Here is a 22,924-nt window from a genome sequence, read left to right on the forward strand (position 1 = left end):
AATGAAGAGTAAGGCTTGACAAAATCCATGCCTTAACAAAAAAAAAAAAAAAAAAAAAAAAGTCTGAAAAAAGGAGAAAAAAAAAAAAGGAAAAAAAAAAAATGAAAAAAGGATGAAACAAGAAAAGTGAAAATGCATATGCTTTCTAGTACAGCTGATTCACCACTACACTGTCTTAAATCTAATCTTGAATGCTTGTCTCTTCTACCTTTGATGTTTTTTCTATGAGTGGAAGTGAAGCTAAAGCTCTCCAGAAGCCTGTTCAGCTTTTTATCTTTCTCCCAAAGAGCTTTATGTTTCTCTTGTTCCTTTGTCACTTCTGCTCCTATAAATCAGTGTTTTTTCGTATTCTGTTTCATTCACTATCTTCCTTGAAGACAACGAGAAAGGAAACATAGATTCAGCAAAAGTAATATAATAGACAAGATATTTTCTCTGCTGTTTAATTGGATACACTCCTATGGAATCCTGTTTCAGACCAAGTTTCAATTTCCTTCTCCATTCATCCATCAGTGGCTGAAAGCAAATGGTTGTAGGAGGATATGACTGACTAAGCTCCTCAGATTGTTCCTCACCTTCTAAACAATCAGTGCCTCAAAGACTAGTTTCTTTTCCATTAGCACCAACCTTTCCAGTGGGGCCCTTGGGCATAATGCCTCACCTTTTGAATACTTTCTAAGCTGTTGGTATTCACAGAGACATGCATTTCCACAGCTTATCTAGACACTGGGAGGAACATCTGATTGTTACCTGCCTCCAGGTAATTTATATTTTCATTGATAAAACTTACCTACTGTGACAGAAGCTCCTACTGTACTGCAGTTAGCAACTTTCATATGAACTAATATATTTAAAATATTAAATTAAAAAACATTATACATTCTGTAGAAGCAGTCTCCAAACTGGTACCTGACCATATCTCCTTCCATTTCATGAAACACATTTAGGCTTTTCTTTCTGTCATGTGTCTGTTCACTCAGCTCCTGCTCAGGTTTTAGCTAACACACAGCTCATACAAAGATGTTGGGACCAGTGCTGTGAGATCCAAGAGAGAGCAACATGTAGGAAGCCTACAGGAAGGGCTCAGGTCATTACAAAGACGTTACTTGTCTGCTACAGACATAATCCTTCCTACTGATTGTCAGTTCCTTCAGAGTGCACTGACTTGCAGGAATCGTGTAGACCAAACTTCAAACTGTAAGTCGTAAACATGACAGCTTGCCCAGAAGCACCTCTGAAGCATATCCAGCATCCGCCAATCTGCTGAGGTTTTCATGCTTCCTGATGGGATACATGGGAGGCCTGCACTGCGACAGAGGAGAAAGGATGAGCACTCTCCCCAGCAGCTCTGGGAGTACTTTGCTTACATCTTTTAAGTTATGATTTAGACAACTTTTGAATTAAAAACCTCATGAATTAAGGAATGAATTAGTGAATTCTCATGTTAGTCTCGTTTGTCTGAAGGAGAGTGAGTCTTTGTTTGATGTGTGTGTTTCTTTCCTTTCCTAATGAGCTCATAAAATAATTTACAGACCATGTTGTCCTGTAAATTAGAGAGATCCAATCAGACCATGACAATCTTGGCTTCAGAGTACAGCAGCATTTCACTTTTGAGGTTTTGAAGATTCTTTGATAACTGAGGCTTAGGCTCTGTTATTTGCTGACCACATCAAGGGAGGGAAAATGTAAGCAACAAAACCTTTTTATAAGCTATTGCATCATGTTGACAAAGCTTGCATCTTCCTTCAGTAGCTCCAAAAAAACCTTTATTGCAGTTCCCTTTTCTAACTGTTGCAGTCAGTTTATTTTATACTGATACAATGATTTATGTTAGTTTATAACTTACCTGTTTAGTGCAACTGTAAGTTCCATATTCTAATTGTAGCATACAGTTAGTAACGTGGTTTCAAGTATGGAATTCTGAAAGAGTGAAGTGTTAAATTACCTTTTGTGACCTTTAGGTATACTATTTTTGTATGTGTCATAATGATAGATGTTGCCCTTCAAATGTCTTTTTGAGATAAATCATCCAAAGAGCAGAAGTTTAATTAGTTCTTATTCATCCAGAATGTTTTGGTACAGTTTATTTGTGCAATCAAATGCAAAGACAGCCATTCCCCAGCAAATAAGGCAAGTAGATCCAAAGTATTTATATTATCCTCACTCTTTTTCCATAGTGCATATTTATTTAGTGTCCTATGTACAAATGCAGACATGGTAGATTAGAAAGCTAACTGTTCTCAGTCAATATCACATATAACATTTTTGTTTGCATTGGGCATTACAAAATGTGATTATTGCAATAACAAGAGACTGGATTTGGGAGTGGGGGAAATTTCTAACTGACATTCCTGTGTGTCCTTCAGCATTCAGCACTTGTATTACAAGAGGAAAGATGTTGTCTTGCCCACAGAAGTGGAAACTTCTGTTAATGATATTTTTAACTGAGTTTTTTGTGCTGATAGCTAGTTTCATGGAAAAGAAAAAAAATCACCTAAATTGTAAGAGCTCAAGTAGTTAATGTCCTTGACTCCCATCAACATCAGCTTCTAGGCTGAAGTTAGAAAAGATTAAAAAATTTCTAATTTTAATTTCCAAGGTAAGCAGAGCTTTTATGTGTTCTCTTTTCTCTATGTCCTGCAATCTCCATTTTAATTTCTTGCTGATATTCTAATTTATATATTTCATTTACTGGGAAGTGACTGTGACATATCATTGTCTCACACAGGTATTCAATTCACCCTCTGTTTCCTCTTGTTATGTTTTAAGATGCAAAGATGCATTGTTTTCTCAGCTACAGCAGACCTAATTTTTATTTTTTTTTTAATTGTCTAATTATTTTTCATGGGTGGTCCATCATAAAACATTTGACTTGAACTCTGTTAAGGAAAAAAACCATCTGGCTGACACATTTAGATTGACATCTGCAAAGAGTTGTATACTGTTAAGTTGTTTCAAATTGGAAAATAGAGAATTCTTTATATATTTTGTGGTTGCGTAACATTCAAAAATGCAAGTATTTTGAACTCTAAAGAAAATTTCATTTCATCCCTTTCCAATTTAAGATTCATTCTTAATCTAGCAAACATCTGAGAATTATGAATTTGAAAATCTTAATCTTTATGCTTCAGAAATTATTTAAGCTTCAGAAAAGTAACCAAGTTTAGGAAGAATGCTGACACTGACTACTCATTTTGCATTGTTTACTTGTAAAAAAGATGTACAAAGTCAAGGAATAGATTATCTTAGAAACAAAACAGAAGATCTGGATCTTTTCTTGAGTCAAAGGCCCTATATTCAACTTGAAAATAATTTGTTCAGCTTTCCTGAGGTTGAAAAATGGGTCTTGGATAAAGATGTGAGTTTTATCCTCTTTGGAATCTCTGAACTGAGGAACCCAGAGTTTAAACACTTGTGATCTGTGTGGATTTGAAACTCCACTACCAGTCCTTGTTGGCCTCTCATTGTACTTTCTGATAAAGTGGTTTAATGGTAGAAAGACTACTAGCAATATACCCAAAACTGTTCCATGCTTTCCTTAACAAACAGTTAATGAACACGAAGTTACACACAGGATCCTGTTAAACTTGTGCCACCCTATTGCAGACAGGTCTGGATGGAAGGGCTGATGATGATAGAGCCACTGTGCTGGAGTTTTGCACACAAGGACATGCAGTCCATACGTGTAGCCATGTTTGTAATCCTGGGGCCAGAGACACCCAAATGGGAAAGTGGCAACTGAACCACAAAACACTTAAAGTCAAAATGAAAGATTACTTGACAAATGAAAAATATATACTGTCAAACACTACTAGAGGATCCAGAATCTACCTACAGGTTAGGGCTGTCCTAAATGTAGGAACACCAAACCATTTCCAAGATGTAGCAGTTATTAAGGGAGAATTTGTTTTCCTGCCTACCTGCTCCTTTGGCAGCCCACCACAGGCCCTGCTCCAGCTAGACCCCAAGTTATGTTACTCTCATAACAGTAACCTTAGTATGATGGAGGGGTCAGAGGAGCATTTCTCCAGCCCAGCCCTTCCCTTGGCAGTCCCTTTGGAGCCCCACCCCAAGTAGACCCATATGTTTCATGTCTCTCAACTATAAATAAACTGAGGTTTGTAATGGGGAAGTAGTGCTTTTGGTAAGAGAAGGGGAAAAAAGCCTTGCCAATTCTAAGTTTGAGGAGGTTAAGCAATATTTTTGCCAGTGGGTTTCCAGCTGAATGTTTTAACTCTTTCTGCTTACTGTCTTTGTCAGCTGCAGGCAGTGGACTCATTTTGTTTGAAGCTGGGTTATTATGTGGGAGGATCCTGGTTGAACATACGGTGTAAAGATCTCCCTGGGGTCCCAAGCTGCTGCTTCTTAATCTAATGCTGTCCCATCTTCTTCCAGTGCATTGCAATTCATGTATGAGCTCATCTACATCAGGCAGAACTGCTGCAAGGAACAGTAAAAACTTTTTTGGCACAGAGCAGTCAGAATGAGTCAGCCGTCCAACTGTGGACGGGATCAGTGACGGCCCTTGTGATAATTGCATACCGTGGCTGGCAGAGGCAAGGAGGATGATGCAGTACTTCTTATTGTGTTAGTCTTCCCTCCTGAGAGTGTTGTTTTTGCCGGGTGGAGTGCAGAGATACTGGAAAGGTTGGCGATGTATCTGCTGCCAAGTTTCAAAGAAGTGACTACTGGCTGCCATCATCAAAGCAGTTACCGGATGTTGATCCCCTAATCCTGGCTAAACTCAATAGCAATAAAGGCAGTTATATTTTGTCTGCAGGACTATAGTTAGAAAAAAAAGTATAGTCTGAATAGCTAGATTTGGATCTAAGGAATGCAGTGTTTATTTGGACAAATCTTCAAAAGCCACAAGAAGGTACTGCACCAAAGCCACAGTTCTGGGCTGCCAGATTTTGGCATTCAGGACAGTGGTAAAAATAAAAAAGCCCTGTCTTTCTTTTCGGCTATGCATTCTTGCTATTTCTTCAAGCAAACAAGGAGTCAGAACACAGTGAATACACATACAAACAAAGTAAGCTGTGTTTGGTATTCAGCAATGCTTATTGAGTAATTTTGGGCATAGAGCCCATGGTAATGAATGGAAAACTTTGATCAGGACATCTGTGGCCTGCCCAAATAATTTCATGGGACCTGCAAATCTGCCAGAAACATCACTCCATGGCCCTATTAACCAGGGATGCTGAAGTCTTTCTTGATTGTGTACATTCTCCAAGCACACTCATGAACTAGGAGTCATTGATTTTTATTGGATAAAAAACTCAGAAATGGCTTATTCAAGGACATCTGAGCCCTTAACTTTACCCTTCACATTTATCCTGCTTCACTGGGAAAAAACTTTAATGAGTCTGTCTGGATGATGAAAAGATGAATGTTAAAAGCATTGAGTCAGAGTGTGGACTTAATTTCTAGCAAACATACTCTCAGTTCCAGCTTAACTGTACTTAACTTACAGTAAAAAATAGTTTGGGGTTTTTTTAGCTATAGATTATAGTCTGGGCAATTCTGTGATTCCAAATTGTTTTCTTGATGTTGCTCATCAGTGTGCAGTTATCCAGGAAAATAGTCAATTCCTGGAGGAGCATAATTTTTTCCCCTCTTCCCTTGTGTATGTGGTAAGAGGAGCCTTTTTTAAAAGGCTGTGAACATTGTAACTGCCAGCACAAGAGCCATGAAAGCACTGCTGCCCTGTAGGTGGCCTCTATAGATGTACTGAATTTTCACTTTAATTCTTGTGCTTTTTGCTTTGTTTTCAAATATGCTGTTTTACAAGTCATGCTTGCTGGAAAAAGCACTGTTTGAAATAATCCCAAAGTGGCTATTAGTCTGGTCTAGTCATACCCTGCAGCCCCAGAAGTGACATGTTGTAGAAACAAAGTCATTCTCCTGCCTTTTCAGTTCTGTTTTGACTTTACTCTATAATGAAGAGAGCATGATCATGGTACATTAAACAACTGGATAAGAGCAATATATACATTACCATCACTCTGCTTCTAACTAAAGCTCCAAAACTAATACAGTGGAGCAGCCTGGCTAGGTATTTACTGACAGCTTTCTTTTGCCATAAATTCAGCATTAGAAAAAAAAAGAAAAATCCAGAACAGATGAAATGGCATAGCCTTTAGGTAAAAAATAGACATATTTATAATATCAAAGGAGACTTATGAAAATATCCCAGCTGGATTTTGAAAAATGTAGGAGGGAATGGAGTAGAACAATTGCATTTCTGTTTATGTTTGCCCTAGAAAGTAGCCCACTGTGAAGAAACATTTAGGAATGTGAACGATTGAGAGATTGTCTCTTAGAGGCAGCAGGTATAAGATGTCTGAAATTCCTTTGAGTTGTAATTGCTTGTTAACAACAGGATTTTTTGGTAATTATTTCTGCCCACAACACACAAAACCCTAATGTACATTGCTTTACATGGAGAATTTTTTAGAATTCACATTTTTCTGTATTTACTTTGTGATAAGGAAAAGGGCATGGTATACGGAAAAGAAATTTTAAAACGAATTTCTAAAAATTATTATTCCAACACTCTAAAATGGAGAGAATTTTCTTACAAAAACAAGAGTTTCTATGCAAATGTTTATTCTATTTATAGCATTAAGTGCAATTGCAAGAATCCATCTTCCTGACGACAGACTGAGTGTAGTGTTAAGAGGCAAGTATAATCATTAACCCACAAATATCATTGAGAATTTTTGTATTATGCAGTGAATTATGCTTTTCAGATTTAACTTGTGACAAAATATGTATTAAATGTGTGGACCTAATACAAACCCTAAATCCAAACAAAGCAAGCTCCTACATTATCTAAGTTTTTGGTATTTCTAAATTTTATATTTTGAGTCTGTGGTTCTAAATGCCAATATTAAATTACGTGGCATCTGTTTTTTTCAGAAGCAGTGGGGATGCTGAGACCCTGCTATCACAACACTGTTTAACAACAATTCATTTCAGAGCCTATAGCATCATAAGGCACAAGTAAAAGCAGGCTTTTTAACAACAGCCACTATCCATCCTTTTACTTAATATTATTTAATGGCATTTGTTTGATGACATGTTCAAATAAAGTAATGGCTTCTTTTTAAATGCAAATGTTGGTTTTATCTATAGTTTATTTTCATTGTGCTTGTCATAAATGTGCTGCTGATGCATGAGAATACAAGAAAGGATTTAGGAACACTTGGTTTATCCTAAATATTATCTGGGTAATAAGTACTGATAATCATCAAAATTCTAGACATAGCAGAGATCTGGCATTGCTTAGGTCCATAATGGTCGGCGCCAAATGCACACGCAACTGCAGTGCACCTGTAGCACTGTTTCCTTCCACTCCTGTCTTAGGAGCTGATTACTGCATAGATCTCTCTGTATTATCAAAGGGAAAGTCAGAATAATTCCACTCAAGGCCCTAGCTTCACGTGAATGCAGTGCTCATGAAAGGTCATTGCCCATGAGCTGCAGTCAGAAGATTCAGAATTAATTAATGATTAAGTAACATCCATGTATCTTAGTTGCCCATGTGAAAAGGTGGAGAGGACAGGGTATGGTGAGAAATACAGATAGGGCGGTGCTGGGAAAAGCTTTGTTTGGGGCATTGGTCACCCAACCCGAGTGCAGTCATGGTTCCAGTTTGTTTTATAAACTGGCCCAGTCAAGCTGTAGAGCAGAATTAAATACTCCTCTTTATCATATAAACTGGAATAATTGTTTCAGTTCAGGGAAAACCCTTTGATTATTGTTCACTGGTTAAGTTATATTTGTAGGGGAATCACGGCAGCTTATTTTGAACATTAATCTGGAAATATGATAAAATGAAAACCGTTACTCTATATCGCTGCTGCAAAAGGAGAATATTACTCTCTCAGCTGATAACTCTAATTCACATGAGTTGCTTTCTCAGCTAATAGCTAGTTTTTAAATATATGCATATTGCAAACATTCTATTCTTGCTTAATATTGTTGTCGGTTTTTTCATTGTGTTTTTATCTTTAAAAAAAATGTTATCTAGATATGACTCTGAGACAGTTAGCAAACATACATTTATTCATTGAACTTCAGTCTCTAAACAGACCTGCAGAACAGACCTTAGGAGCTGTCATTAATAAAATTTACTGCATTGAAAATGTTATGATCTCCATTTTCTCATCCTTCTGCTCAAAAACCTGGAATGAAAGTTTTTAAAGAAAGAATAAATTACAGCTATAAATCCTATAAAGAAATATGTTTAAGACAGAATTTTCTTTTTGTAGACCCATAGTAAAGCCCACAGAGACAGAGAGCCCAGTAAATCTGGGAGATTTCTGTATTTTTAAAATGGGCCGATATATAAGTTTACATTACTGCTTAGGAATCGACTTCCAAAAAGCCATAACAGTGGCTACTGTTCTTTCCCTTAGGGTCCGAACAAGGAAATCCAATGTTTTCTGGTCAGCAGTAGGAATTCCACTTTGTAATCTGACACTCTTCATTCCTCTCCTCTCAAAGGCAGTAAACCAAAAACTTAAAGGCAGAACAGATTTTCAGATCATGTAGCATTTGTAAATCCTCACGCACATTTAATGATTTGTTGGCGTGTACAAACTGAAAGCTTCATGACCTGGCCTTTCTCTTGTCAGTTCCTGCTCTCATCACATTGTCTAGTTATGCACGTTTCACTGAGAATCCATGTTTTTTCATTTCTCTGATTTCAGCCCTATTGTTCCAAACTCATGAGGAATAAAAAGTCGTAGAAGACCCAAGATCTTCATACTGGGAGGCTGATACAGCTTGACTGTAGCCAACAGATCTATGTTAGTTCATACCAATAAGAATGCAATTATTAGAAAGATACTAGTCCCTTTTTTCTATTTTTTAATATCTGGTCTCTAACAAGCATGTGGGGTGGCATGCTTCTGCGTATGTATGCAGTGGTAACAATTGGATCTTTTCATGCTCAGAGTGCATAACTCAATTCTAGTCAGTCTATAATTTCTTTCTGACAGGCTCGTTATTTCTCTGCCAATGGTATGGTTATGGTTAAGGGCAGCTGTACAATTTTAAAACACAATTTTTCTGTAAGCATAGTATGTCTCTTCAAGCACACTTCTGTCCTAGCAGCGCATAAGCCAGCTCACCCAATGACCACTGCTGCATCAGTTGTAGAATATGGTTGCAAGACATTTGAGAGAACAAACATATTGACACACAGTTTTACTTGCTGCTATCATCTCTGTTTATTTATCTTTCTGTAATGGATATGTATTTTTACAGTTATAATATACAGTTTATGGACTCTGGACTAGGAGAGTTATCTAGTTGCTTTGTCTGCTTTGTTCTCATTAAGGATTTGTTCAAGTTCATGCTGGTGTCAGCATGCCCTCTGACTTCATTAGAAGACCTCAGTGCTATTTGAAAAAATAAGATTATTTTCAAGTATGATACAAACTGCAAACTCAGTTGGAACTGCGTAAACTTCCGTAAGTCTTGTTTGTAGCAGGAACAAATGCAGTAAAGACAGCAGTTAGGAGATCTCTGCTCTTCTCCGTGTTTTCAATATATGTACTGCACTTCCATCTACATATATTGAACCTCCTTAGTCACTTCTGTGACTAATCTGTTAAAGACCCTTTTGAAGAGATAAGTATTTTTGGAACATTTCTTAAAACTGTGATATTTTCTGGACTTTCAGAAGAAATTCTGAGAAGTTCACTCCTGCAGCTAGTACAAATTTCTGGGTAAATAATAGCAAGGTTTTGGTGATTTCTACGCTTTGAGTTTGAGTACGTACCTATAGCTGACACCTCTGGTATATGACTTTTAGCTTGGATCTGTACTCAAACAGTGACAGAAACTATGAATGTAAATTAGAAAAATAAAATCCTGTACATTTCCATATGTTTACTGTAAGGAGATTGCAACAGTGAATTCCAGCGCAATGATTTTGTGCTCCTAGGATATGAAGTGGATATTTTTCATTGTTGCTTTTATTGAAATGTGTACATCTGAAGTTTATGCATTGTCTACAAAGAAGAGAGCGATTTAGAAGAGAATGCATTTACTACATTTACTACACCCTATTCTTCACAGATCCAACACCTCAGACTTTCTGCACACTCTTTTGAAATTAGCTGCTGGGAGGAAGGAACACTGGCAACAGCGTTAAGGAAGTGCAGTCTCAGGCTCTGCACTCCCTTAATTACAAACCTGAGACTCATGGTTAATGATGATTAATGTTCCGTTCTATTTTGCTAGTTCTTCCCTGTAGGAAAAGATCACATAAAGCTGAAGTACTTTCAAACAACTATTGATATTAATTAATTTCTTTTTGAAAGAAAAATTATTTCTACATATGTTGCTAACAAATTAAGAATAAAACTCCTATCCAAGAGTGTATCATTTAACTAAACCTGACAAATACAACTGCACCTAACTATTGTAGTTGCTTCTCTTTCCCACACTGGTGTTTTATTTTTTTTAAACTTCAAAGTCTCCAAATTCCTCCTGATTGATGCACTGATTTTAACAATGTCTTTGTTGTGTCCTGCAATCAGACAAGTGCTAATATCCTTGAGGAATCTGGCAGGACTGTGGGAATCTTCCAGCCATAATTGCATCTTATCGTAAATGTGATGATATTGGCAACTTCAGATGAGTTGACAGAATGTGCTGTTGCTGAGGGTGATACCAGCTTTCTCCATTGGCTTACGAGGCTAAGGGTCATTCTTTTATGCATTCTTTGCTGTCTCTGGTATGGAGTTTTTTAGTGCAGTTCTGGAAGATGTTAGAGACATAAATGCCTGCTGTATTTAAACAAAGAAATAGTGTAATCAGGGGAAAAAACAACAGGAAATTCTAATTACGTAGTTAAAATTGCTAGCATGATGAATTATGATCAGTAACACTGAATTTTAATGTTATAGTTGAAGTTTATTATTTTGAACATTATGAGAAAAATGAGGCAATATAAAGATGCTGAATGTAGTTCAACTTACTGTACAACCATGTTGACCAAGGTCTTGGATTTATGTATTCACTTATTTTCAAGATATTTCAGGTGAACACTTCATTATGTTTGTTTTTCTTTTACAAGTTCTAAATGCAGAAAAAATCCACTAAAAATGAATTTTTGGGGCTAAGGACATTTCAGATTATTCAATACATGCCTAAATGTGTAACCTCCTTATATTTATTCCACTTTTCCAAATCTGGATCTGTGCCTCAAGCTGTGGTTATCACTTGCTCAAATTCTGGTACAGACCGTCCACTTCTCTGGTAATAAATATGGTTTCCCCAAGTATGGGGCTGAAAACATCTGATTTTTTTTCTTGTGAATTACTCCACTTTTCTTCCTCCTCTGTAGTTACGTAAGAAAAGTAAGATACCTGTCATTTAAATTACCTAATAGACCCATGACTTGCAAAATATTTATTCACTGGATTTTATTTTTTATGACCAGAATATGAAGAATAAAACAGTGTTTCCTCTTTGGTTGTTTTTTAAAGAGAGAGTGATTCACTTATTATGTTTAGAATAGGACTAATAGAGGTTCAGGGCCACTATCATACTTTAATTAATATGACAGATGAGAAATAAAAAGGTGCTCCTTATTTGTTTTTCACTGCATGTACTGTGTCTGTGCTACCTAAAGACCACTTGGCCTACAATCACTTGAAAAAAACACCATGATTTGGCTCTGAGTGACATGTTTTGATTGAAATCAGATAGCCAAAACCAAAAGAATCTTAACTTGTTAGAAACAGTGAATGTTCCAAAAGTGTGAATCCAGAAGACTGGCATATGCACGGTAAGTAGAGGATGCACATAAATGCTGCTGACATATCCTCAGCTTTGGGTTTTATTAATTTTTCTGCTGTTACATCACTTGGAAACCATGGGCACCTTGCCATACAAGGCTGGGATTTTTTCTTTTGCTGTTTCAAGGCCAGAATATATACTCTGCATATTAACAGTGGCTTCAATCCTTATTTTCAATGGCAGAAGTTGGTCAGAAACTGCTTCATTTCAGGAACCATTTCTTAATGAGCTTGCGCCTTGACTTTCTTCTGCAGCACTAGAAATGCACTGTGTCCTGGACACGCTGTGAATTCCCCAACAGAACCTGATGCATCACTTTGTCAAAAGAGGTATAATTCTTCTTAGTTTACTAAATTATACTTAACAATTTTCTCCTTTAGGATTTTCTCCAAGTGCTCTAGTTGTTGCAACAATTCGTAATGAAATGTGACTCTCAGGAAAGATCATCAGCTAAATTAATTTTGATTAATTAATTAAAATATGACCTGTGCTTACTTGTCATTCAGTGACTTTGCAATGTACCCACCAATTTCTTGTGTAACCATCTCCTGAATACCACATAAGAAAAGGCTAGGAAAAAAAAAATCTTAAGAGAAACAGTACTAGTTAAAATTTGCAATTTTGTTAAAACGTATTCAGCTAGCAAACCCCCATCTTTTAAAGGTTTCTGCGGGATAGTTAGACAGCCTTATTATTGCATGGGGGCCACCATGTATATTTTGTCTGTTTAGTACTATTTTGTGAACTACTGTTGATATACTGTATAATTTTTGAATTTGTCTATGATACCAATTTCTAAGGTGTAGGCAGTAGCTCAGTAAGATCTTATACACTGAAATAGCAAATTATATTATTTCAACTTTGGAAATTAGAATTTTCTTTATTCACTACCTCTTTATGGATATTTTGGAACTGCAGGAAAAGCATGCACTAATAACTATGTAATAGTCTTGGTCAATAGGTGCCTTATTTTTCTTCATAATTAATTCTTCCTTTCTCTTTCCTCTTCTCTTAAGTAGCCCTATAATTATCACCATTAACAATGTTTACTTTTAATCAGTTGTGGTACTTGAATTCTCAGCTCTTATTTCTTTTTCCTAATTCTCAATAATTGCAATGTCCTTGCAATATCTGTATTGTTTGTTTCCAAGTTATTGTTTTGATTCTATCTTATCTGTTCAAATAAGGACAGCATTAATTCCTGGGACTAATCACTGTAATGTTTCATTAATGTTATCTCCAGCTAATTATTTTTATTTGTGCTTTAATATAGATCATTCATCACTTCTTAAACAGCTAATTTAATTATTTCAGAGATGAAAACATAAAAATGCAATTTAAAGTTTCCTACTTACATACAACATAGTAAAAGATGAAGTGTAACTTGGTGTGTGAGAGAATCTTTGAGAAATAAAAGGCTGTTGTTGTGCTTCTAAGTGTGTGATCCAAGGCATCTGTCTTTAACAAGGATAGATACTGTGGAAACAAGTTTTATGCTGCAGTCAGAACTGACCATTAGCAGGGAGTGAGATTATTTGATCATTTTGCAGAGACACAAGGCAATTGACTCATCAGCAGACAGGGCCATCACTGAACATACACAAACAAATGGCATAGAAGAGAAATTTACACACCCTATAGCAAGATGGTGCAGTGTTTGCAGTGTAGACGTGAAACTAAGAGCTGTGAAAAATAAGTGTAATTTTCCATGAGGGCCATCAACCTATTTAAAGATAGTGATTCAAATTCTGAGTTTTTATGATGTGACCAGTAGAATCCTGAGTTAGAGATCCCAGCAAATCTCTCATGCTAACATGCAGATATGCATCTAAAGGGTAAATAAGCAATAAGGTGAAAGGAGTTGTAACAAAAATGATGGTCTTTATTTTAAAGAAAAAATATGACTAGTGAGAAATGTGTGTTTTAGCAAAGGGCTGGATCCCTAAAGAAATCCAGCAGCCTTTTGTCCAGAATCCTCAACCTCTAGCAAAAGCCTTTTCCAGCAAAAGCTCCTAAATAGGTCTCCTGTATTTATATTTGTAATGATTTTTGCATTCTTTTAAAGTTGATATAGAGATACCATATCAAACAAAGTGATTGATTCAGGTTTCAGTGAATAATTGGAGAAATAAATTTCTTCCTACAGGAGAATACGACAAATCCTTCAGCAGGATTTTCGCTGTCATTACATTTATTTTTTTAGGTTTTCTTTTAGCCAGCTATCTGGTGAACACAAGGCTTTACCGATGCAACTTTGTGAGCTCAATTACATGGAATTTAAAGCCAAAACACTAGATGAACTTTTTGCGGCTTAATTATACATACAAGCTGTTATTAAGTTGAAATACAAAGAGTATTACTTTACAGAAATGCCATTTTATAATGAAAAGGCACAATATTTTCAAAGAAGCTTCATGCAGAACTGTGATCTTTCTGAAGACAGTTCAATGGGTTATGTAAAAATAAAGCATCTATTGCATTTGTTTGGCTTAACAGTCTTATCCAAAAAAATATTTCCTTATTGTGTCATTAAGAGCTTCAGATACTGGACCAATTGTTAGTGTGCTGACACAAATTTGGGGTTTCTCAATAAATTCCTTTTTGCGTTCTGAAACAGTTCTGAAGTTATATGTTTTCTTCTAAGTAGGGTAAAATCAGCAAGTTTGTTTGCTAGTTTTAGGCCAGTAGTGCCTCACTCTTCATTGTTTATTCAGTGTATATATTCTTTGAAAGCATCTAATATTAAGGGTCACTTAAATTTAGTGTTGTGTGCTGCAATGAGCAATGAAATATGATTTCAAAAGTGTTGGGTTTTTTAAAGAATTGTGGTTAAACCTCTTTGTACATGTTCCATTTTTTTTCTGCTGAAATTCAGAACACATGGCCTTGTGCTGAGGAAGTTAACATTATAATACTCTGTAGTTTGCCCAGTTACAAGGAAATTGCTACATTGTAATTGTTAGTACATAATTGTGATTAGTGATTGATGAAGAAAAGCCTACTGGTGTCAGTTAGTATGCAGGCCATATCAAAAATACATGCTTCAACCTTAAAAAGCATTTTTCCAATTCACAAATATTTTCTTTTAGCAAGATCCGGGTTTCCCCAGGTTATGTAGACTGTATGTGATCCTCTACATTAAAAGATCACCCCCAAATTATAGTCAGTATGTATGTGCATATCTTTTGTTCTTTGGAAGAGATATGAAGTTTTGTGTCTCCAGGCTTCTTAGGACATCTAAATCTCTTTAATCTGTCACATGTCAGATGAGTGCTTTTGTGAGGCCATTAACATAAACATGATGTAGTCCCACAGGATGTGTTAATGCTGTTGGACATTTTTTTTCAGAGAGGGTGTGTCTACCTTGTAAGGTTACAATTTAAAATTCATATTTGATGGGTATTTCAGGTATTCTGTAGCTAAAATTGTCTTAATGTTATGATTTTTTTTCCTTTTTAAATTACATATGATGTGCTATCTTCTAGAAAAACTAAATACATTATGCTAATGAAGATGTTGCTGTACAATATGCCCTCCAAAGGTTAGGGGCCATTTTAATTTTGAGTGTATTGGAATAACTTGTGGCAAGGTCCAAGCAGATGGTAAAAGAGTTACTTCTCAGGAAGCTTAAATTTAAGCATACAACAACTCCTTTTGTGTTTTGTTTTTGTTTTTAATTTATTTTCTGAGTTCTGGATAAACCAAAATATATAGTGCTGGCAAAAGTCCTACACTGCATGGCTTCCAATTTGGTTTTACAATCAATAAGCCTCAGACAGAAAGTAAAGGCTTCTCAGGGAGAAACAATGATCAAGGTTGAAAGCGTGATTCAGACAGCATGGTTTACCCTGAGATTTCTATCCTTCTTTTACACTGCCTGGAAAGCTCATTTAACCTGTTTTGGAGATGGATGTGATCATTTCATAATATCAGTACTAGAAGTAAGAAGAGTTTCAATATATTTTGATAGGAGCAGGAAGGCAAAACAGTGAAACCAGAGCCACATGGGACAAGACAGGGATTTAAAAAACATCCTAAAAGATTATAGATATTGCAGATAGCTGACAAGATGATGAGGATAAACTACTAATTAACACTCCTGGGCTGGAGGGCATACTTATAACTTTTGTAAGGACAGTTTTATCAGAGTGTAAGGTGTGGAAATGCGATAGTCTACAGGATAAACAATGCAAAGGGGAAACAACAAAAACCAAACCAGACCAAAACAAAGGGGACCCAACAAAAAACAATCTGCATCATTGTTTGTTCCTTCTTTTGGATCTTGGCAATGCCATGATCAGTGTGTAAAATCCTGAGCATCCAGATAAGAATAAAATATGCTAGGAATCCACTTCCTATCCTTGAATGTGGGGAATGTGTAGAAATTAGCTCAAAACCAGCACAAACTGCCAGTGGGAGTAGTGGGTGTCTATAACTGCTCTGATTTGTGCTACTCTGGTTCTCACTGACATGCTGTGATGCCTAGGAAACTTAAGTCTAATCATGTCTGAATTATTCCCAAGTCAGAATTTCTAGAAATGCCAATTTTAATTCTGAAAAATGTTTCAAGCAGTTATTATAGAATTGGGAATATGGATTAACAAGATTGTTTCACTGAATTTCGTTGGAAAGTTTGGGTGAATCTTCCCAGTTCTTAAGCAATTTTTTCAAGTGTTAAATCGCTTTGAAAAACTTGGCAATGTTACAATCTTTAAGATTTATCTTTAAGATTTATCTCTAATGATGTTTACACTGATGAATGAAATATTAAACATTTTTGAAATATATAATTCCTAGAAATAGCACTAGGCTATTTCCTTTTTTAATTTGTAACATAGCCAGTAGAAATGTAGGATATTTTGGAAAAAGTCCTAGAAAATGCCTCATATGTGGATGAATAAGCTAGTAGTTGAAGAAGGTATCAGAGCTGCTTTTTTTCAACTGGATGTATGAGTTGATAGAGTAATTTCAAATGTTTAATGCATAGTAGCTTTCTCAGTCATTTGAATGTGTACAATTTCTCTCAGCACTCCTGAGGACATTAGAAGAGAAACAGATTAGCATATCTGGTTATTAATGTGGGAATTTCAATAATTGAATATCTTATTTAAAACCCAACATCTTTAATTATTTATCCTTAGTGGATGTCTTGGTTTGTTCAGTTGAAAGGATACTGATAATTTAAATTCCCATTAATTAGTGCATCAAAGTGCACTTTAAAATTTCTCTATCCTACAGTGCCAAATTATGGGACAGGAGATAAAACAGCTGTTACTGCTGTTTTGTCAGGCAGTGCTTATTTGGCTAGACAGCTTTTTTTTACATACTAGTTACAATAATATGTGTTTCAAAAATAGAGATTAGGCACAGTGATAAATCTGGATCCCTTCAGTGAGTCTGAGTGTCTGCATTCAATTAAAGCCTTCTTAAAATACAGTGGTAGATTCTTCTATTGTACCATATTGGCAGAGTCTCAAATTAGTTTAATAATTAGTGTCCCCAAAACACCAGGCTGGGTTCAGAGATGGAATGTGAGACCCCAGAATACTCAGCCAGGGTCAACAGATATCTCAGACACTCACCACAGGCCTTTGTCTCTTCTCATGTTGCTTTCGTTTTAAAGGTCTCAGACTCTGAGACACTGTTTTAACTGACCTTATTTTTTCAATTTGTTTTTATTTTGATGAATGCCTGCTGCTGCCTTGCATTGGTCTGTATGTCTGGAAGAGTTCTTTCTTCATCGCTTTCCCACGGAGGCTTAAGCAGCCCTATCCCTCGTCCCTTTCATTTATTCTTCGTATCTAAATAGGTCATTAGACTAGCTTTTCCTGAGTCACCCTTGACTTCTTTCTCCTGCACCGATGAAAATCTCAAGATATGTCTCTGGATATATTGGAATTAAATTATCAGTTCAGATTCAGTATGATTTAAGACAGCTTCCAGTCTTTCCTTCCAAACCTTCTTCCTCTTCCGTTTTTCTCTCTGCAGACATCTCCATGCTTTCTGCTACTCAGCACTGGTCTTTCCCTAGGTTATCACGTCGGTAAGTCTAGATACTGCACATTGATTCTGTACATAGCAACTTTGAGGTAGTAATTTTTCTTCATCTATGGCTACAATTCTCACATTATTTTTGACCTGAGCTATAAAATTCCTTTCCTCTGAAATCTATATATTCAATATGGTATTGCTGTTATCCACTGTGGATGCTCTTGCACCTTTTCCATTATCTGCAACATAAAGTGATAATTTTGAATGACCTTTTTAGCTTAACCTCAGCCTCTTCTCATTTCTCGTTTGCTCCTGAAGTCTCCTGTATGAACAGATGGGTTTTTTTGTTTTTTTTTTTTTTTTTGGTCCCTACTGTCACTACACAGTTATACAGTAGAGAGATAAAATTATTTTCTGTAACACCATATTCTAGTTGACACTAGAGCAATGAACTACTGAAAAATTAAATGTCATAGCTAAGTGTTTACAAAAACTGAAATTTCTGAAACTGCAAAAAAACCAAGTGTTACTGGAGAAAGACACATTCTCTTGAAGATTTATTTCAGCTGATGTTTTTTTACATCTTACTTTTTTTTGGGGTAGAAGAACAAAAACCCACAATAAAATATCATCCATGTCCCAACTCAATTTCCCCACTCTTCCTGAGCTGAGTCCTCCCTTTCATATATTTCTCACCATCTTCTGCCTATTAATTCCTCTTTTCCCATTTTCCTTGGAGTTCTTGGGACAAGTTCCAAATACAGCATTTTCTTTAACATTATTTTATTCAAAAAAATTCTTCTCTGTAGTCAGATCATTCATTTGAATAGAATATTAAAATTTATTCCATTCCTCCACAGTGAGAAGATTTTGGAACAACAGCCACTTAAAAAATAAAACCAAAATATCAACAACAAAAAGCAACAGAAGAGTAAGTGCAATGAGGGAACAAATCTAATATGGATATATCTGAAGCTTAAAAAGTTGAGATTGATTTGCTCTTTAGCCCAACTACTAATTCCAGTATGCACACATGATATTCACTTTGTTCATTCTTAGCTTTTTGTAGGCTCTATGTAGAAATTTTTGTATCTCATCCAATATTTTAATAGTTTCCAGTGACTATTCACAGGCTAAGTGAGAACATAATTTTGAGCCAAATAGTGTCTGTTCTTCTTTCCAACCTGTATGTTATTTGCTAGTTATTTGGATGTCACAGTCTCTTTGGTTGTACTTTCTGCTATCCTGTTTTGTCTGCCCTGCCTATATTCTATTCTTACAACCTTCAGAGAATGTTTTCTGGGCCACATCCAAGGCTGTATTTGTTCAGGTGAACTTCAGGAAATTTCAGGGTAAAATAATCCTTCATTCTAACAGTCCATGGAGAATTTAAATCGATCGAGCAAAATGAGATCACTTATTACTATCTGGGGTTATAAGTACACTAATATTTAGGGAGGAAAACTGACTAAACAAATCGATGCCTATGAAGTTAATACTTGGAAAGATCTGTAAGCAAGAGGAAAAAACATTATATCATCTTTTTCATCTCATACATTACTTAATCCAAAGTGTGCTTGTTTGACGTCTCTGTTTCCTGTTTGGATAACGTGTATGTGCTAAGTTCTGGTGATGAGTTATTTGTTTGTGCAGTTGGGCTTAAGATAAGCTAAATAAAAATGTTTAGAGCTGCACATCAAAGACAATATAGTAATTAGTTAGCATTAAAACCTCACTACTTAGATAGAAGGAAATACCAAGTTCCTCATACCAATTCCAAATAAAGAAGTGTTCAAATTAAGAAAAATTTAAGCTGTGCTTAGATCTGCCAGGGTCACAATCCTTGGCCTTCAGACTGTATCAGGGGATTTCAGTGTGCTGCTTCCTACCTCCTTGTGAAAACTGCTTGCTTGTGGCTATTTTTCTAAGTCACAGAGTTGTTCAGTCCCACAACCCGATGCACTGAGCTTGCCTCACAAGTTTTCTTTTTAGCACCCAGGTAGTATGCTAAAAAGTACCTGTAACAATATGTGCTGTGGACCAGACAGGATCCAATGGGATCAGATTATCTGTTAGCCCAAATGAAAATGTTCTAAGACATGGTTGCCTTTTGTTTTACATGCAGTGCTGTGAGTCAGTAACAAGTTTCTTAAAAACTTCATTAGTGTTCCATGGGTTATCATTTGCTTATTATCAGGTGTCATCTTTCCCATTAGTAATTACTTTATAGAGTGGCTAAGCCTGCACATTACCATTTACTGATAACAGCACTGTGTAATTGTCCCTTTTGTGTATTTTTAAGTAGCAAACAGTTTTTAAACAATTAATGGAGGAGGAAGAAAAAGCTGGTGATACTGGATCCACTACTGCAGCAAACATCACAACATCACTCTTTATATCAAGTCTGTTAATTGCTGTGAGACTTAACTGTGATTTGGACACGTGGGTGTCTATGTTTAAAAGCTGACTTCATATATGAAGATAGTAGGAATGCTTTAATAATTCTTTCCCTTCATTCTACTTTTATTAAATTAATTAGCATTTAACTTTATCTTTTTAAGAATTAATAGATATATCTTTTTTAAAAAAGTTAATAGTGAGAAAACTGATGTTTGTTACAAGCATATTTGCAATGCAGACTCTATACTTTTTAGTTTCACATTGTTGTTGTAGTATCATGGTTCTATCTTTTTGAAACAACATGGAACATGTATCTGTTTCAGAAAGAAACTGATCCAAAAGTAGAAGACCTATGTATTGTGGGTATTAGCTCAAAGTGCACTCTAAAACTGGAATGCAAAAGGCCTCATAGCTTTCTGAAAATGAATATGACTAAGACATTAACTTTGTCTTATTGAATAATGTTGTCACTACGCTACTTGTGTGAAGTCTCTAGGGTTAAAATATTCTTTAAAGAGATGTTTATTTTTGAACAGACCTATTGAGTTGTCTCCTATTGTATGTTAAAGTAGCTGCTCTCAAAGGTCACAGAAAGTTCAGCCTTACAAAGACACCCTTATTTTGTAGAAAATGAATTTCTCTAATGGGAACATTCAAAATGTCTCTAATAAAACTTTTTTTAGAATGTTTCATTTGATGACTTGTCCAGAAAGAGGAAAAGTAATGTAAAGACAGAAGTTTGGACAATAATCAGCCATGAAAGCACATGCTCTGTTTTCAGTAAGTGTAGAGAGTTGCATATGTTTTTCTTGTTTTTGCCATAGGAACATAATTCTTGGAGTTTTGTGTTTGTTTTTTAGCTTCCTCAACCTACGTACCTGGAAGAACATTTTCTGGCTTTTTGTTTTCTGAGCAGCAGACACCAAATAAAAAAAGCACAAATCCATCTGGGTCCAGTCAGATAGAATGTGCTCTTGCAGAGTTGAAGACTTTGGAATCCCAAGCAGTCAACAGGATCAGCCTGCACTGATTGCTCTGTATCATGGCAGTAAAAGGATAATTTAGTCAAAAGCCATAGCTTCAAGTAAATGCAGTGTTTGTGAAAGATACCGTTCTGATAGCAGTTAAAAGAGAACTCCTTACTTTTTCCCAGGAGGACAGCTTTAGCTGCAGAAAATCAAATTTTGCACTGGTGTAGCACTTCATTTATGTTTCTGAGATACCCAACGTGATTTATTTTATTGACCAACTTAGCAGCTGGTTTTATCTGTTGCAACAGACAGTTCCAATCTAGCAAGTGAAGCTGACACTGAGATGAGCTGTATGAAGTTAGACACCTGTCATCCACTTACAACGAGCAGCGTATTACACAAGGGTGAAACAAGTACACAACTGTGTGGGACAGCAGAGGCATGCAGAGACATGTCCAAGCCTCAACCTTAATTTTCCCTGCAGATGCTTTAAATGAGTGTCACTGGTTGTAGACACATATGTGCTTGGCATTAGACATCTCAAGATACTTTAAAAATGACACAAATCTGGAAAAACCTGGGTCATCAGAGTGTTACTTTGAAACTGGAAGAGTGTTAAATATGATTTTAAAGGGATATCGGTGGGAAATTATTTGTTCTGAGGGGAAAAAGTTTGAAAACAGAAGCACTGTAGACTTTTTAGACGTTCTCTTGCAATATAAATTGTATTTCTGAAGGTCTACACCCAGAAGAATTTTTGGATAGAAGGAGTTGCTGTTTACCACTCCTGCTGTCCATTCCGTCCACTATGGCTAGGTCCGGTGATGCGACTTGCAATGGGCAATACTGGGCCTGACACTGCCAGTCGTGCTGCTGGGTCCGTTGTCAGCCTGTGTGTCGGACGGGGCAGATGGAGAACCCTCGGTTATTCAAACGCCAGGATGGCGGGGCAGCGGTTATTTGGGCTGTTTCCAGAGCCTCTCTCCCCGGCTGTGATAGCATCCAGGGCACGCCAGCCCGCCCATGGCCGCCGTGCCTCCACGCCCCGGCCCGGCTCCCGCGCGGCCCCGCTCTGGGCGCTTCCCCGCGGCCGGCGGTGTGGGAGCGCGGGACGTCAGTGTGAGGGGGCCGGTCCTGGGAAGGGCAGGGCGCCCGCGTCCCGTCCCTCCCCGCCCCTCGCCGCGGCTCCCTCCCTCCGGCTGGGGGTGGCCGGGTCGGCCCTCGCCGGGATCCCATTCCTCCTCCCTCGGTGCATGGTCGCGGCGGGAGCGGAGGAGGGTGAGCCCGGCGGGGCGCGGGCCGGAGGCGGCGGCGAGAGCGGAGCCCCAGCGCGGAGAAGCCGCCTCTGCCCGGCAGCGGTGAGGCAGCGGCACCGCTGAAGTTGTGCGGGGATGGGAGGACGGGAGGGAGGACTGGGACCGCTGGCTGCGCTTCCATTCATTGCACGAGCGGCGGCCGGGCTGCTGCTGCTTCTCCTGGGCCAGGGCTGTAGCCTTAGGGACAGGCCGGGGACAGGCACAGCGCGGAGGTGGCGGCAGGGACGGGGCTGTGCCGCCGGAGAGAGCCACCCGGCGCTCGCCGGGGCAGCGGTGGAGCGGGTCGACACCCGGGCGCCTTCCCCGCCGGGAGCGCGACCGGGACCCAGAGCGCGACCCGGCGAGGCGCCCGCGGCTGCCAGGCTGCCTCCTTCCGTCGCTCCCCCCTTCCCCACTCCCTCCCTCACTCCCATCCCTCCCAGGTAA

At 37.5% G+C, this 22,924-nt stretch overlaps 1 protein-coding gene across 1 annotated transcript in view; it reads left to right on the plus strand.

Annotated features, from left to right (window-relative positions):
• Nucleotides 1-22,398: 22,398 nt before the first annotated feature.
• LHFPL2 (LHFPL tetraspan subfamily member 2) overlaps nucleotides 22,399-22,924 on the plus strand; it is a 116,223-nt gene continuing 115,697 nt past the window's right edge. Inside the window, exon 1 of the mRNA XM_041414723.1 lies at nucleotides 22,399-22,540. The gene's annotated coding sequence lies outside the window, so the exon portion shown is untranslated. The remainder of the gene's footprint in view (nucleotides 22,541-22,924) is intronic.

Source organism: Onychostruthus taczanowskii, unplaced genomic scaffold (assembly GCF_017590055.1).
Source record: "Onychostruthus taczanowskii isolate IOZ18803 unplaced genomic scaffold, ASM1759005v1 scaffold46, whole genome shotgun sequence".
Taxonomy (NCBI): domain Eukaryota; kingdom Metazoa; phylum Chordata; class Aves; order Passeriformes; family Passeridae; genus Onychostruthus; species Onychostruthus taczanowskii.